Below are 17,616 nucleotides of genomic sequence, written 5' to 3' on the forward strand. Positions count from 1 at the left end.
GTATTTTCCTGAGGGGGAAAACCTTGCAGAGCTATTGAACATTTATTACATGGGTGTCAACTCCTCTGTTCATTGTTTAGATGTAACATTTGCTTTACTATAAAAATGAGCATTTTTAATTCAGTCATGTACACTTGAATAATCACACAGCATTCACTACTGAAAAGCAAGAATACCTTATAAGTTAGTGGGCAACGCTTTCAGGGATCTCAAATACATACTTTATGAATCAAAGTTCTTTAGTATTAAAACAAGATATTTAGCTGCATATGAGTGGTGTTTTATCTGTAAATGTTCTTTTAATTTTGACCCACACTCTGAAGTAGAGATTTTATAGTATTTATTAAGCAATCATTTATTTCCATGTTTCAATGCAGTACTGTAATAATGAACCTTACTTTGCATTTAATTTAACCCTGTTATTCTGGAATCAGTTAAGATGAAGTCACTGAGGTTATTGAATAATTACTTCTGAGCTAAAGTCCATTGAAACAAAAATTTACTGATGAGAACAGGGTGGATGGAAAGGAACCAAGAAAAGGTGCTAGAATATATCAGAGAGATATTTGGCAGAGGAATTACATTGAAAATGGCATATATGAAGTATTAGCAATCAACGAAAAAATTGGAAATGAGGCCAAACATATGCCTATGGAAAGATTCCTCTAGGGTTTAAACAGTAATTTAGGGTATAATGACAATTCACTTGGTCTCTGGAATCAGCTTTTGGCTGATTTATTTTTTTTGTCTGAGTAAGTTTGAACAGTATCAAATGAACTTACTAGTTCTTTATTTATAATATGTATTTTGGATTACCTATTAGAAATTTCAGTGAAATGTGAGCTCTTGAAATAGATATCACATTTTCAATAAAGAAATTTGTCCACTTTCAATGTTCATAGATTACATTTACCTGGCATCTATACTCTTTTCTAGAAATGGGAATGAAAGCATTCAAGGTGTGTAAAACATTTGAACATACATTAGAAAAAATATTTTAGGATTCTAAAGACAAGCCTACAGTTCAGTTGATGTGATGTGTTTGAGAGTTAAAGGAGTTGCAGTTCCTTGATGAATAACCATACTGGAGAAGATTAAATACTTATTGACATATCTTTAACTCTTGAATAGAAACAGATATGGCTGTTTGTATCTAGATGAAAAGTGAACAGATCTGTGGAAAAAAATAATGTAAACAGATGTTGTCTGGGTGCTGTTTAACTTCTAATTGAGATGTTTGAAACTTGGCCTGCTCAGAAAACCGCGAGGGGTAATTTAAATCTATGCTTCCCACGGAAGAAAAATCAAATAGCTGTGTGCCAAACTCTCAGGATGTTGGAAACTTTATAGTTTTGAGGTGGTGAACAAAGAACCTCCATTTCAGTTTGTGTTCTTAGAAACAACAGCAAAGCAAGACCTACAAAGAGTAGGGAAAAACAATCTCTAAATGGTGACAGGTTGTAGTGATACCTAATGCTGTTTAGGAAAAAGCCTGCAAGAAAAGCATAAAATGTAACATTCTTCCTAATCTTTCAAAACACTATTTGGCTCCACTATACGTGGTCACAGTAGAAACTCCTGACTGTTATATTTCTTTTGTAATTTGTTTTATCCTCAGGTTAAGGTCTGATGAGACCCTGAATTGTTCTGGTTAAAATGTTTTAAATGTTAAATGTGAAAATGTTTTAAAATGTTTTGAACACAAATTAGCACAGTGAATTACTTTAAAATAGAGAAGATTCAGAACAGGACTGAACAGAGAGGGTTTGTAAGTCAATCTCCATATGCTGTACTTTGTCCTTGTAGGTCAGTTCATTCTTCTCTGTCCAGGTATTCCCACTGACTTTTTCAGCTAGGACAAACAATACAGTCTCTTCTGAGTTTTTTGGGAAAAGTCTCTCACATCCCATTCCTCAGAGGTGTGGCTGTGAGTTTGCAACCTGTTCATCTCAAGAGTCCGCACTCCTTAGCACCTCCCTGCTTGCTCTGCCTTATTTTGTATTTCCTGTTTTCCTGCCTTGGATTCAGGTGAATTAGGTCAATTTCCCCCATGAGAATTATAGAGAAAGGAACTGAAAGGAAAATTAAACGCAGGATTGAATAGGGCAGGTGCTGGACAGAGAGAAGTCCTATTAAAGGAGTCCATTGATTTCTGTAACGTTCCCCTTGTCTTCAACAAGGTTATAAAAACATATATTTCCTGTGAAAGACTGCAGAAGAAAACAAACTGGAAATATGGTAGCAGAGTGACATAGAGTTCAGGTGTTTATACATTTTCCTGTAAAAATGTGAGGTAAAAATGAAACAAAATTTAAATACAGAGTTAAGAGTACAGAGACAGAAGCAGATCTTTTTTTGAGAATTTCAGCAATGTGACGAATTTCTATGTAATCCCAACTCCACAGAACATCTTTAAGTTAACACCTCTGGAAAGAAAAGCTTGTTGTTATTTCATCTTCTTTGTGACGTAACTCTTTGGACAAAGTAACACACTACATTTTTTTTGTATTTACCTGTAAGCTGTGTTGTATTTGTAATTTCCATATTGCATGTATGGAGGCGTAACACCTCAGTATTCACTACATTTTTCTCTTTATCACTGGTCAGTTGGAAAGAATATGCACTCTAATTTGCTGCTTCGAGAAAGTTGAGTTGTATAAAACCTGAACAGTTTGGTAGGAACAAAATGTGTGAACTTCTGAAGGAAAGCCAAGATGAAACTTGGGCATGGTGTCACAAAACTGGAGGTGTCCTGCTCTCTGCTTCTGTACAGTGTAATACAGACCCTAATCTGGCAGGGACCAACTTCATTATCATGCCGTCAGAATTCATGTGTTTTTATACTTAACCAAATTGCAGTAGCTCGCTCTGAGTTTCACTAGACTGTATCTGCCGAAATATTTATTACCAGGAAACATAAGCATACATTCAGAATGTTGGCAAGTGTTTTAAACAGTAGTTAAATTGTATTTTGTGCTAATTCAAAAGAATAATTCTAGCTATAGCACCAGCTTTAAAGATCATAGCAAATGTCAAATCAACCAAGAACAATGTATACCTCTTGCTTATGATAATGAATTAGACATTAATGATAGGTATTTCATTTTGAATAGTTGCAACAATAAATTATTCTCAGGATACCATGGTAGAGCCTAGTCTCCTTTGGCTTTTGGAACCAGTAAAATAACAGAACATCAGTCAAGTTAATAAAGTGTGCCCTTATTACACATTCTGCATCTGTACATAAACTGCCAGCATATGATCAAAGACTGCAGCTGTTTCAGTTATATCACAGTCACATCATAGACATTTTATAGTTACAGCAGAGAGTTCCAGGGACAACCCAGTCACCTTGCAGACATACAGAGTTCAGTGCAACCTCATTAAATTGCACCTTGGTATTATATGAAACCTGTAGCACATCTATCAGGTATGATATATATAATTTCTGTATTAATTTTTTTGTCTGTGTATACTTTGCCTTTATTTCTTCTCAAGAAGTCCAGGCTTTTGTTCACACAAAATTTCAGAGTTCCATGTCTGCATATTTTAATTTAGAATTGGTAGTTGCCAAAAGTAAAGGATTATTAATAGCCAAATGGCTGTGTTGTATCTCACACTTTCAGGCAGTGTGAAGGAATTAATAAAATAATGAATATTAATTTAAATAATTATATTGTAAACTGGAATGTTGAAGCATGTTTTCATAGCTAGTAACGTATTTTCTGTTTCACCTGGCGGACAAGTTTTTCACTTAAGTCAGTGAGTTTTTCCATTAACTATTACAGAACTGGAATATCACTTAATAATCAAATATGTTTTAATACCAATTGATAACCTTTTCTATATTATCAGGTTTCAGTATGAGAAACATCACAGAGAGAAATTCAAGGAGTTATTCCTGAAAAAGTATGTTTCATAAATTAGTTAATGTTGAATACAGAATAGCAATTTTTCTATATTGCAGCAAAAATAAACTGCCAGCTACCTTGTCCTGAATTGTAAAGACACTGTAATCTATGTCTCATTGTATATACATTTCATATATAAATTTACCATTTAGGTAGTCAAGCAGTATAACAAATATGTAGGAGCCAGTTAATCAGAGATCTGAATCCTAGTATCTTTTCAAGGATGAATTGCTGAAGCTAAATGAAGTAAAAAAAATACCCTAACGGTTTATTAACAGAACAACTCTAACAAAAAACACAACTTTGTGTTCTTACCTACTTGTCCTGCATGTATTCTTCACACTTAACAGTTAAAGAAGGAAGCATATGTGCATCTGTTCTGATAGTTTTCAGTGCATGTTAAAAAAAGAATGTGTTGTAAAACTAAAATATGTTAGGTGGGATAATAATCTATTATGGTAACAGTCAAATTGCTTGTCGTGTCATGAAGGGTTATGCTTTAATTAAGCAATAAGGCATGACAGGGTGTGAATTACAATGTAATAATTCTTGTCTAGTGTATTGTTAGGCAAGAGGCCAAAGGACTAGTGCCACTGAATGCTGCAGGAATGAATTATTATGCTGTAATTTAAACAATGCAATATCATCTGCAATCATTGTAAAATGTTACATTTTAAATTATAAACAATTCAAATTATATTTTTTCTATACATAGTAATACCCCCTGATAAAATATTTTGTTGCCAGTGTTATTATGGAAAAGAGAGACTTTTGTATATGTTATTGTACTTAGATGACAATTTAACTCCAAAAAGTATTGTTTCTGAGATCTGAAGGATGCTATGATGATGTCACCTTTCCTAAAATAAACAGAACAGACACAGCCCTGAGGAATCAGGAACAAATGTTCTCTATCTTTCTTTTCACCGGACAGAACTAATGTACAGTAATTAAAGTCAGAGCATTGTGAAACTCCTCTTTCCTGGAAGCTTTGCGTTTAGTGGAGGCTTTGTTATTATCTCTTTACCTTTTGAAAGCATAATTTTTCTTCTTCCCATTCTTCCTTATTGGCACCTTTTCTGAAGACACCTCATTTATAAAGCCCTTCAATTCATCTCTCAGACTAACTGTTAAAAATACATCCTGCATTTTTCTATGATTTTTTTTTCTCCTGAACATCAGAGGAGAAGTCAATAGGAGGAGGACAAAAACACAAGAATGTGAGAGCTCCTATATACAATATATATTATATTCTCTGCTACAAAGCATATAGTCATAGATACCGTAACTAGCGGGAAATGTTGATAAAAAGGTATGAGTTCTGCTATTTTTCTTCCTTTTTCTTGCTTATATATAATATACATATATATATAATATCCATAATCATAGAATCATATGTATGTATTATATATACATATATATTCGGGTATCAAAATGCATGTTGTTGACATTTCTAATGCATGATGTTTACCTCTACTAAAACATCATATAATATTGTCTGTTTTGCAAAGTTATTTCACAGTTAACATGTCTGACTGGAAAAGGTCCAATGGATTCCATGCCTTAATTGAGATGTGTGTACAAGACGATTTTTGAGAGAAATGGAAAAGCTCATCTATTGACACATTTATTTGTATGCTTCTGGGCAGCCTCTGTCAAGTCAGAAGTCTCTAAAAACTTTCTTGTCCAATGTGAGATTCAACAGAAGTGTATGAAAATGAGGGCTTTTTTCACTAGTTACCAGTGATTTACATCACTGCCACAAAAGCAATACAGCTTCCAGAAGCCCCAGCTCTGCAATACAGTACAACTCCAATCTAAATCTCTCCCTGCATTCCACAGTCTTTTTTTTTTTTTTTCAGTTGCATCTTCCTGTTCAATCTGAAGATGACTATTGTCTTATCCACTATTGGAAATCAGATATGGGATTAATTTGCAAGTTGCTTTTTCACTCCTTGGTTGACTGAAGTTTGTTGTCATTAAGTAAAATCATAATTTGCCAGTTGACTTAATCACTCAACAATTAATTTCTTTCAGTGTTGCAGTTTTTACTGTGGTTATACTAACAAATATTTGAATGCTTTCTTATATCATCTCTTCTATACAGTAGCGTGGATGTAGCAGTAGATCTTGTGTAAGAAGAAAGTTAGCATTTAGGTCAGTACATGAAAAGAGACATTTTTTCCATAACACTTGAAGCAAATTTGTCTTCAAAGGATTCTTTGTACCCTAAGAAAGTCTGTCACTATGACAGAGTTCACAGGAGGAAACAATTGGTTTAATTTTCACAAGGGTTAAATAGCTTCCTCTTCTTTCTAGGCACAATTCATCTAAAATAAAATGTATTGTGCTTCTGATATGGTTTGCCACAGTCAGCTGATGAATTTGCGTTCGATTTCATAGTGATCAGGAGGGCATTTCTACTAGTTAGCTTTGAGCAAACAGTTGTCTTTAATCTGAGACTGCAGTCACGATATGTGTTCACACTAGATTATTCATCAGTAAAACATTTTTAATGCCTCCAACTCCTACAAACTGTTTGATGTTTTCACTAACTTTCTCCATTTTTCTAATACACAAATTTGTGTAAATACTCCATAACTTTTGCAGAAAAATAAAGCAGTAATAAAAAATGTTCAGGACAAAGGATAATAAACTGCCAGTTGAGACTTCTCAGTTTTTCAAAATAGAAGTGCTTTTGAGATTTGATTAGCAATGACATATTATGCGACAAAAGAAGAAAAAGGATTTAGAAATGGAAACTAAAAATAGTTGTGTAGTAATTTAATAACCTGGCAGATTTTATTCCATCTGTTAGGAAGAGTTTGAAAGCCATTTCCTGCTGCCACTCACACCGCAGAAGCTTCAGAGTTCAGAGATGGAATCAAATACCTGATGTGAAAATCTGCTATTATGATTCATATCCAAAGATTCATATCAATATCCTTGCCTAGAATATTGTGCAGGGTTATTTAAAAAAGATAAAGTGAAGCCAAAAGTTTTGGTTATTATCTGTCTTATTGTAGATATCACACCTTGGTGTGGGGAAAAAAAAAAAAAAAAAAAAAAAAGAAAAGACCAAATGTATTATTTCCTTGGGATTTACAAAAATTATTGAAACTGTACTACATAACTGGACAACTCAATATAACAGATTTCTTGTATAGGTGGTCCAGTATTCAATTCAAATTTCATGAACTTGTTTTTGGGGTGACAGGACAGTATTATTTTGGGTTGTCCTTTATTGCCATACAGACCTGATAAGCAAACTGGGGGAAGGCAGACCATCATGTCAAATTATGTGGACAGAAGGTGTGAAGGAGAATGAAATGTGTGGTGTAACCTTTAGCTGACAAACTGGACTTCCATACCACCATAAATTAGTACTGATACTCACTGTGTCCTAGCAATAGGTTATCTGCAACAGCTCAAATGTAAATGTCTATACCTAGTTAGATAACTATGATTTGGTATTTCTAGATGAGATCTCACAATTGTTTGATAGACATAAGAAGACATTATTTCTTTTTTTGTCTTTAATAATAGAAAATCTGTAACACTCCTGCTGATGTTCATCTAAATTAGAGTATCAGATGGCAAAGCCATCTTCATTAGGGGAGTAAGAACATAAATTAGAATTGGACATGGGTACAAATGTCTAAGGGCGGTACAAACTGCCCTAAGTGCTAAAAACCCTTGCTACAAGACAATGGTCTTTTGCATTTGGTCATTTAGAAACAATTTTGATGGAGAACTGGAACTTCACTGTCAACCGTTGTTGCTTGTGTTTTTTGTTTTTTGTTTTTATTTCTTTTCTAAGCTGGCCAGAAGAAACACAGATAAGTGTGTTTATATCTGAAAATGTACAACTGATCTAGCTTCCCGTTAGATTAAACCTTCTTGAAAAATTAAAACCCTTATGTAATGTACTTTCCACCTATTCACACATACTTGCATGCTTTTTGCAAGTTTTAAAATGCTCTCTTGCAAGATTATGTTTTATTTCACCTGAAATCACTTGTTAGAAAATAAAATGAAATAGTTCATTTTAATCAAAATGTAAAGGAGTATTGATAGCAGTGTTTTTTTCCATTTCTTTAAAAAAAATAAAAATAAAAATCACCAGTACTTTGCAGGAACCTTTTCAGACACATGATGGAAGCAGGATGAATTTTTAAGTTCTGAGCCCTGTATTCTCATACAGGCCATTTAGTGTCATAGCAGGTGCTGGTTCTACAGGATGGACATTTATGTAGATGATTTCAGAACTGGGCTCGAACAGTAGGATGAGGATTTAAATTCTTGTGCTACGTTATTGATCCACAAAGCTATCTGCTGTCAAGATACACTTACGTTCTGCCTAGTCTATGCAAAGCAGATGTGATATTTACAAATACAGATCAATTTAAATGGCACTGGTGTTAATGATATTCACAAGCACAAGAAAATCTCTCATTGTAATGTTTCATGCTAAAATCTTTTGTCATTGCTTAAGATTTCCTGCTGGAGTAATTAAAACAATAATACTAGATTACTGTGCTGAAGCTAAACTCACGGTGGGTTAATATGTTTTCATATTGAAATCAATTTTTTGTCCTAGTGAACAGGCCTTGGACTTAATAGGACCAGCTCAAGCAAACCAATTTGTTAATGTGCAAGATGTGATTTGTGTGTGTTCTGTCTGGGCTCCTAAAAAGGATGTGTAACTAGCTGTAAGCAAAAGGACTCTTAAGAGTTGACTCATGTGCCCTTCAGACTTTAAGTAGAACATGAACAGCAGTTTCAAAAAATACAGCATGAAGCTAGCATGCTAAAAGTAGCATGAAGACACAGGTTTCCATATGGAACAGCAAAGTTAATAAGTTCTTACAGAGTTTCATTGCATGGATCAGACACATGCGTAATGTTATTTATTTGGTGTTGATTTGTAGTAGAAAAGCTAATGTTTGACACTTCCTTTGTACGTGGCTTTTTTTAAGCATTCCTCCCCTTACCCTTTGACCCAGCATTAACATATGGGCAGGTATACCCTTTGATACAGCATTTACATGTATTTATATCACTTGATTTTGGTGTAAACAAATGGACCCTGAACATGACTTCTTTGCATATGTATCCATATTATACCAAAGATTTTTAGAAAGAAATAAGAAATTCAGAATGTAAATACATATGGATACCTGGAATCCATAAAAGTGTAATCTTGGAGAAAAATAAATATTTTAATATTCTTAACGTTGCAAAAGATCTGACAGTTTAAAAGTGATCTCGGGAATTGCATTTGTATTATTTAGCTAATATTTCTAGTTCCTTTTAACCACTTTTCAGACAATTGATCAGATCAAGCCAGATTTTAGCCTTTTCATTTATAAAGCAAGTGTTTTTTACATCTCTGACTGTGTGCTGTACACCTCAAGGTGGCCTGAACAGCCAGTAGGAGTAATAGGGGTGATTAAACGTTGTCACAGGGGGTTAGATGTGGTGCTTTCTTCCCACATGACAGGCTGTGACAGTCAAGCAGCACTGAAGCAGAACAAACGACAACGGCAGTTTGCTGCAAGCACTGCTACTGTCAGAACTCCTGCTCAAAAGCTAAATGCTAGATATTCAACTCAGGGAAGTTTCAAATAGACCATGCAAATTTTAGTTTAAAAAATTTCCCCGCAAGTAAGTAGTGACATGCATTAACTGCAGTGATTGTGTTGTTACATGAGTGACTGTTCAACGTCTTGCACTGGCCATGAACATAGTTTATGAGCAATGCTGTCAATCCATTTACATTTGTGCTTAGCTGTTCCTGTTATGTGAAATCTGCCCAGTTTTGAGAAAGCTGGCATTCTCATGTAATTAGAATGAAGGCTGTCACTTTTAGGGACTGCATGCTTTTGTCCCTCTGAATGACTACCTACAGGATGCTATGAAAACCATGTACTCGACTGAGCCCAGGATAAAATCGCATATATTCAGATATGTCATACAGGCTTTCATTCCTGAAGGAAAGGGACTGTATGGAGACTTCAAAACAGCAAACTTACAATTTTGAGCAGATTCCTTAAAAGGCAAAAGCTAACCAAGAAAATGCACCCCAAAATTCATTCAAGTATAGCATTCCAGGCTTTTGTAACATGACAGGACAGGGAAATTGTACAGAAGAAGAAATCTAAACATCTTACAAGTCTACATAAGGGAGTGGCATACTGTGATCTTTTTCCGTATATTTTAAACTGAATTTCAACAATATTCCAAACACAAAAGAAAAGCAGTAGTGTGAACCTACATAAGTTTGTATTCAAACCAATAAAAACAGATAGATGGGGCCTGGAAAAAAATTCAAAAGAACCTCTATGAAATGTATAGAGAGACAATATAGGTAATAATGTTTTCATTATTCTAATATACTTCACTTTTGACTAAATAAGAGTTATACTTACATTTCTTACTACTCCCACATAAGTAATGTAAGCAATAAGTAATTCTGAACAAACTCTGCCTTGAAATTCTCAAGTTGTAGTGTGTTGTTGCTACTAGCAGTAAGCTTGGTTGGAATTGTCTCACTTAGCTGTGGATGGTTAAAGAATTAAAGGTTACAGCAATGTAGTTGAGTTTGCATTGAAAACACCTCTTTCAGCAGGACTAAACATCTCCTTTCATATTTCATTATTTAAAATTATTCCCCAGTTTTGCCATTTCTGTTCAGAGCTTATCTGAAGGACTTATTTTTTTTATTGTACCAGTCTTCCTTAAAGTCTTCCTTAAAGATATGGTGAGCAATGACATTTAAAAAAAAATTTGGCATGCTTTTTTTGTTTTTTTTTTTTTAATTCTGCTAACCTCTAGATATTAGACATGTAAAGCTTTACATGCATCACCCCATTTTCACGTATATTCACAGGTCATGACTACCTAGATAGGGACCTCTGTTTGAATTTTAAGCTGAATTAAGGGAAGTCCTGTCTCATTAAGGCAAGAATCACCAAAGCTTGTCTTGGATCTGGTCATGTGCGTCCCTTCTTCAGTGTGCTTTGCTCACACTGCTGGGCATGTTGCCTCCTGGCAGCCCCTGAATTGTGCTTCCCCATTACACCAAAAGCAGTAGCAGCTGTGATAACATTTACAAGTTGAAATACTGATATGACACTCCACTCTTTCAATGCAAGAATGATCCATGCTAAAATATGAGTTCAGTTTCTTGGACATACCTGTCCTTTTCTCAGCCCTTTAATGCCCTTGTTCCTGATAGGAGTTGAGACATGCTGGGAGGAAAGGATTTGTAGGCAAAAATGCCTGAGGAACTATATGGGGAGCGTTGTTTCCATCTGGTGAACATTGTGTGGTTCGCCAGAGAAAAACTCAGATCCATCTGTCTTTTCTGGGTCTGTCAGAAGAGGTTGCTCTCTAATAAATATTACCAGTGTTCTGGACAGCATTGGGGGTGTTATGAGATGAAGTGGGACTTTCACCAAGCACTAGTAAATTACAAGCCGCCTTTTAGAAAAGCATTTCAAATGCCGGTGTCTTTTCCTCTCACATCTAGTCCCAGATTTTTGCAGACCCCAAAATTGTTGGTCGGTGTATGGCATAACGTGGTTAATATGTTTCACTGAGCTAGCACATCCACCCTGTAAATCAAGTTGGGTTTACAAGAAAAAGGGTTATATTTGCCTCAAAAATTTCCTTCATATTCAGAATTGTTAATACCAACCTCAACAAGAGTAACATCTGCTTTATAATTTCTATCCATGAAATTATTACCTAAAATATAAGGTGAGGCATTGGAGAGCCATTCTGAGAAAACAGATACAAGCATTTGATTAAAGGAAGCATCTGATACTAAAAGAGCAGTACAGAGTATTTTCAGAGCAGTGTAATGTCTTTTAAAAGCTGTTGCTTTTAAACAAAAGGTCTAGAGGAGGTGATGTCAATATCGGTATTAATTGGTTTTTAATTGGTGAAATTAAGTTAATAAAAGTGACAACAGTTGAGTACAGAGTAATGATGTTTAGAAAGCTACTCAGCGGTTTATTTGAAATAAGTCATTAAAGTCATGATTTAGATGTCCAGGCTTGCCTACCCACCACACAAGCAGTTAATACAAAACATTCTATTTCACTGTTATGAAAGAAAAAATATATATTTTTTAAAGAGCTGTAAATTAGGTTGTGCTGGAAGCATCCATTTTCTTGCCTCCATCACTGCCAACTCCCACTGTTTGCTTTGATATATGATTTGCAGACTACTATTATCATTTATGTGTTTTACAATTACTACGAATGACACCTCCCCTTCCTCAGCCCCAAGCCACAAATCTGAAATGAATAAATGCTGTTTATTGTGACAGTCTGCCTTTTGTCTGTGGAACAATGACAAACTATACCACTGACAGCCAGTTGCTGTTTTTAACTACCGCTCTCTAGCTCAGGCTTCGAGTGTTCTTCAGAATGCCACAATAGGCGATTTTGAATAAAATAAGTGAAAATATATTGCATTTGTTTAGCATGACGTGACACCATTGTCCAATACATTGAGTAAACAAGAAGAATAAATGACATAAGCATGGTAGTTTTTGGATCTCTACATTTCACTGAGATCTGTACAACTGTGGTCATCTCAAAATTAAAGTATTAATGCCTTTTATTATTCATCATTTTATGTTATTCATATAGAGAATTGCCTTCACTGGAGTGAAGTGAAGGAGAAGAAATAAAGGGTGCTCTTTTCATTATCTGTGCAACCTAAGAACATTTCTATTCACTCTTCAACAGAGTGAAGGCAGCATGGAATGGCTTTATCTGTAAGAAATTTGTGAACATCTTCTGACCTGCTGCTAGCACATTTTTAAGAAATGTTATAATGACTTGATAAAATATCTAATTGTACCTAGCAGAGCAGATGTAACAAGTAAATCAGTTCTAATTTAACTAGACCCTGACTTCTATCTAAATGCAGACATGTAAACATGCCTATATATTTATTTGTTGTCATTTTTCTTAAATCAGAGTTTGCACATGAATGTTAGCATTTCATCTTGAAAACAGATGTTAGGCTTTTTAAATGCCACATCTTCCCTGTACACATACCTGGTGCATCTGTGTGCATGCACACGCACATGCAGGCATTCAACGGAGCTAATTTCTAATACTTTTTAATATATTTGTTTGTGTTTATGTACATAAATAAATGCTGCACTGCTATTTTACTTCACTGGCTAAACACAACAGCATCACAATGAATTTCCTGGCATTTGTATTATTGACACAGAACGTTGTGGTATTTTTCATAATGGAAGAGCAGCATCTAGTCTTTAAATTAAATCTTTATTCAGTGCATAAGACTACACATGCCCTATATCTGACCCAAAGATTTTTTTTTCCCTAATTATATGTAGTAGAGTAATATAGGTCTTTTAAAATTCCTCACTTTATTTGTGTTTTTTTTTTTTTCTTTTTCCTTTTTCTTAATAAATACAAAAACAACAGAGAGTATGAGCAAATTTCAGGCCTGCATTGGCACTGACAGCTTGCAGAAAATAAATTTCCTAATAAGGAGATATAACATAAAATCTTGCTTGGAAATTCAGATAATTTCATACATTAAAACCTACAGTTAATTTTTTATGCATTTATTGGATGAATAATTTTCCTTCTGCTCTTCAGCTGTGTCACCTTTCTTATTACATTTTTTTTCTCCTTTCATTTTTCCTTTGATGTCTCCTGTACCTGTTTTGCTTCTTAGACTTCCTGTCTTCCTCCTTGCAGAAACACCTGGCTACATTCTCAATATAGTTTTCTGCCTGTTAAACAAAGGCACTTTTTTTTTTGTTGTTTAATAAAAAGCTAAGAAGTAGAGAGCACGGTAGTTTCAGAATGCACACATTCTTGCCCTTATTCCAGGATTGCATTTTTTGTACTGATACCCAGAGAAAATCCTCAAAGAAAACCTGTGAAGAAATGTAGCCTCTTGGATCTCTTTGTATACTGTATATAGATAGCATAAATTGATAATAAGTTAATCTGTTGATCCAGAAAAGAGAAATAAATTCTTTGTATGTTCAGAAGAACTGTTAGGAATACTTTTTTGAAAGTAAATAAATAATAATAATAAAAATAATAATAAAAGGTAAGATGCATTAAAATCTAATGTAGCAATATAAGCCTGAAATTTTTCTAGTAGGAAGGTAGAGGGCCTTGTATATATTTTGGGTGAGAAAGAAGTCAGAGTCGCAATGAAGTTCCTTTCCCAAAGGCTCCAAGCACACCAAACTCAAAAGAAAAACTCTTCTAACGTGAGTCGTTCTAGCCTACGAGTTCTTGTGGTGTTGGACAGTATGAAATTAATGAGCGAATCACCCAGCATAACAATACATGAAATCAATAACAGGCATATACATTCAGTAAGGAAAGCCATTTTAACAGTCTCTCTAGGTATTCTAATCTAATAGAGAACATTTCATCCTCTTGCATTGCCTCTTGGCTGCCTAAATAAATACCCATTTGAAAAAACAGCATTGTGCTCATTCACATAGCTTAAGTATCTTTACTAAAGACATAAACTGTGGTTTAGCTATTTCAGGTAATATGTAGATGACGGCCATTACCTGCAATGATAAGCTACTTGCCATCAGTAGAGCTGTCCAAATGTTAACGAGTTCCTTTAGAATCTGGAGATTAGCTAAGCTTTCACATCAGTTATTCACAGCAGTATGTTGATTTGTTTATTTTCAATTTCACTATGAATTTTACCAAGATAATTTAAGAAAGTCTCCTCATTAGTAATTTCTTGAATATTTTAGTTGACATAGTTATTGATAGTTAAAAACAAGATAAAAAAATTGTACACAAGCACAATGGATTCTCTCAAACTTTTAGTACAAAGCATGTAGCAAGCACTGCTCCTTTATATTTAAGGATAAAATAAATTAAAAAAAAAAAAAAGTTCAGAATTAAATAGCTGTTTACTGTGCTTTGAATGTATAAAGAACAATTGATAAATACTAATAACAAGGTCAGTAAAGCATGTGCAGCAGGTGTTTTAGTGCTTTTAACATAGAGATGAGGCTTCTTGTTGATGGAGGAATGAAGCTCCTTGCTTGCTGGGAACTTCTGTCTTCAACAACAAAAAACTCCACAGAAGAAATAGTTTGTCCTGCAGTTGTTTGGCTTAAGTTTTCATCAGGAGTGAAATGATCAGTACTAATTATTGGTCTTTGAGTCTGTAATGTACTTTTACACATTATAAACTACTGAGGTATGAAGGATTCACATCAACATAAAACTTCACGAGTTATAGCAATCTGATTACCTTTGCTATTTCTCAAACTTATAGAGAACATGCATGCTCACACATAGGTGGTTTAAATTAGATTTAAACAAGCTACAATAGCAAAGCTGCTACTCAACAGAAATCTTTCTTTTACTTGTGGAACTGTTTATTCAGCATAGATGTGGTCATCTGCAGAATAGCTGTCCAAGGGGATCCTTCTCTAAAAGCAGAAGGGTTGAGGTCCTCTTGTTATGAAAGAGCTGTGTCTCTTGCCCAGCACTCTTGCCCTGTCAGTCTAGCTGGAAAAGCGCCAGCTATCTGTATTCAGCCCTCCTCATCTTCTCCGTTCTCCTCTCTAGTTTAATTCATTGCAGAACTGGACAGCATGGGATCAACGAATGAATCCTATTTCAAGTGACAATACATTAATTTAAAAATAGGGATATACAGCCATTTTGACAATCCAGATTTGGTATTCTAATCTAATAAAAAAGCTTTCATGCACTTACGTTGCCTCTTAGCAGCCTAAACAAATCCCCATCTGCGAAAGTAGTACTGTGTCAATCATACAGTACTATGCTTTCTACCCTTCAATTTAAACATATAAAGCAGGTTTTCAATCATAAATTTATTTCTGTTGAATTTCTCCTTGGACCCTGGGCTCACTAGAGGTATAAATTAGGAGAACTAATAACGAAACTGTGTAAAAGACCAAAAAACAGGTCATTAATTCAGACCCTGTGCACTAACATGCCAATAGTCATAAAATCAGTTTCCTAAACTGATACGGGAGCTTGAAGCTCCCATATGGATAGACTATGTTGGTATTCCCTGCGACAAGTTTGACTATTTTTTACCCTTTTTTTTTTTTTTTTTTGTCAGTTACTATGAATATTCTCTGAGTGCTACCCTGTGCCTTGCATTTGTAGATTTTACTGGAACTTTAGCACGTGAATCAACAACAAACAACAGCAGAAGGCAGAAGGTAGACACAGGGTTTGACTTGTGACTAACTACTGGGCACACTGATTTTGCTGCAAAGCTGCCGTAGGTATCACATCAAGAGCTCACAAAAAAAAAAAATGGAAAAAAAAAAAAAAAAAAAAAAACACAACCACAATCTCCTGCACTGAATATGGCTATAATTAATACAATCACCAAGATGGCATTAAAAGGAATGTCTCTTAAATCATTTCCAGTGTCAGATTAATTCCCAATCTTAAACTGTTAAGAAGTTCCTACATGAAGTCCAAACTAGCACAGCTAAACAAAAACCTCAGACAAGCAGTCATTTTATAGCCTGAAAAAAAAGGAAAAAAAGGAAACAAACAAACAAAAAAAGCACAGAAACCTTATAAAGTTTGCCAGAGATCTGTTATTACCAGTTAATTTTGCATACAAAATATCAGAATCTATTGTCTAAATGATCCAGAAGGTTCAAAAATTTGGTTAAATTCATTGTCTGATATGAGAACGTATGGAGCATATGTAGTTTGCATTAACTTCAACTGTAAGAAGGGTGTTATAGTTATGTTTTTCTAAAGGATGTCTTGCAGCTAAATACCTAAATTCTGTTGATGCCAGTGGAAATCAGTCACTAAATACTCCCAAAGGTTTGCAAGTACTTTTTCTGTGCTGGCAAGTCAATGCTTCCCATGCCTTTACTAGTGAGGAAAATTACAAAACCTATGTCCGTATACAGCCATTAGGAAGTGAACCTCAGAAAATGTAATTTAAGGAAGTATAATAAAAATGAAAGGTTTATCTACAGATACTCCTTCTTTGATGTTTTTTATACTTTTTTTTTTTAAGCATGAGAGGCCACAAAATACCCGTAACTTGTTTTTGCATTCTACTACTGTCCTCAGAATGCTCGGGTGTTCTCCAAGCACAGGAGAAGTGTAGAATTCCCAATGCAAAGAGATTTACAGATGAAAAATGAGGGATAAGAAGATTAGAACTAAAATATATGCCAATTTTGTAGAATATGTAATGAAATCCCTATTAATATGTAGACTTGACTATGAAGTTTCAGCATGGATCTCTCAGTCTTTGCAGAGGATTTGAAAAATCTTTTTGGCGTAATTACATAAATATGCAAAGGAAATCTCTTAGTTTGCCTATCTTATCTTGCAGAAGCTTAGTGAAAATGACAAAAGAAAGAAAAGTCTGGAAGAAAGCTAATAATCGCATTTTTCCAGAATAAGCACTAGAACTGTTGCTACTAAAAAACTACAGGAGGGATCAGTTTACTGAGGAGGAAATATTTGCCAGTAATTAAAGCTTATATGGACTAGTAAAGACTAAGGGGAGTTGTTAGGAAGAGCAAAAGAACCTAGCACATCCAGAAAAAAATAAGTTCAACAGTGGCTGATGAAATTTGTCCTCCCTTAGAGTGAAACAGCACACACTGCAGTGAATGAATTAAAGTCCTGTCATGTACCAG

General features: G+C 34.6%; 1 protein-coding gene across 23 annotated transcripts in view; it reads left to right on the forward strand.

The window, feature by feature from the left end:
* The window catches only part of TENM3 (teneurin transmembrane protein 3), a 1,325,064-nt gene that overhangs the window by 732,509 nt on the left and 574,939 nt on the right, over window positions 1-17,616 (forward strand). The window lies entirely within an intron of this gene.

Source organism: Anas acuta, chromosome 4 (assembly GCF_963932015.1).
Source record: "Anas acuta chromosome 4, bAnaAcu1.1, whole genome shotgun sequence".
NCBI lineage: Eukaryota > Metazoa > Chordata > Aves > Anseriformes > Anatidae > Anas > Anas acuta.